This window comes from Myotis myotis, unplaced genomic scaffold, assembly GCF_014108235.1.
Source record: "Myotis myotis isolate mMyoMyo1 unplaced genomic scaffold, mMyoMyo1.p scaffold_m19_p_38, whole genome shotgun sequence".
Taxonomy (NCBI): Eukaryota; Metazoa; Chordata; class Mammalia; order Chiroptera; family Vespertilionidae; genus Myotis; species Myotis myotis.
Genome location: NW_023416344.1, coordinates 1,424,094 through 1,424,868, shown reverse-complemented (window position 1 = coordinate 1,424,868; position 775 = coordinate 1,424,094).

Genomic DNA, 775 nt, shown 5'->3' with positions numbered 1-775 from the left:
TTGCGGGCGGAGCGGGACGGGGTGGGCGGGGAGGTCGGCAGCGAGTCCCCCGGCGGTGCGCGCAGCCCCGCGGACGGAGGGCGCCGGGATCCCTGAGTCCCGGAGCTGATGGCGGGCATGTCTTCCCCGTGGGACCCTCGGGAGCCCGCTCCCGTGGGGAACAATCCACGGAGGCGCCCGGTTCGCCCAGGCCATTGCCCGCCGCCACCCGAGGTCACTGCGTGTCGGAAGCCTCGGTCCTCCTCGCCCTGCCGCCCGGGCTGAGCGGTCCGACCGTCTGCGGTTTGCTTCTGAGTGACTGGGTGCACGTGTCCGACCTGGTGGGTCTGCAGCGGGCCCGGGACTCCTTAGAGATAAACCGCAGCCGAGTGGGTCGCCACCGGGTTTTACACGGCGTTTCCACCTCTCACATCCCCTCTCTGCTCTGAAGTCATCCCTGACCTGGAGGGTCGGAGAGCAGGGGCGGTGCAGGTGCTGTTGGAACCGCCACGCCAGGTGGGAGAGGGACCGGAAGCCCCCGACGACACATTTTTGGAAAATGTCACCAAAATTATGCATGCAGACGTGCTTTAACGGATTTATCCTTCGCCAGTGCTCCTGCACACGGACAACGATGTGTGTGCAGGACCGGGTCAGTGAAGTGCGTATCTCCATGCAATACCATGAGGTTGTGAACGCAGCGTATAGTTTGCTATCATTTGTGTAAAAAGGTTGGGAGAATATATTCCTATCTACTTGTATATGCATAAAGTGCACTTGGAAAGATACTGAATAA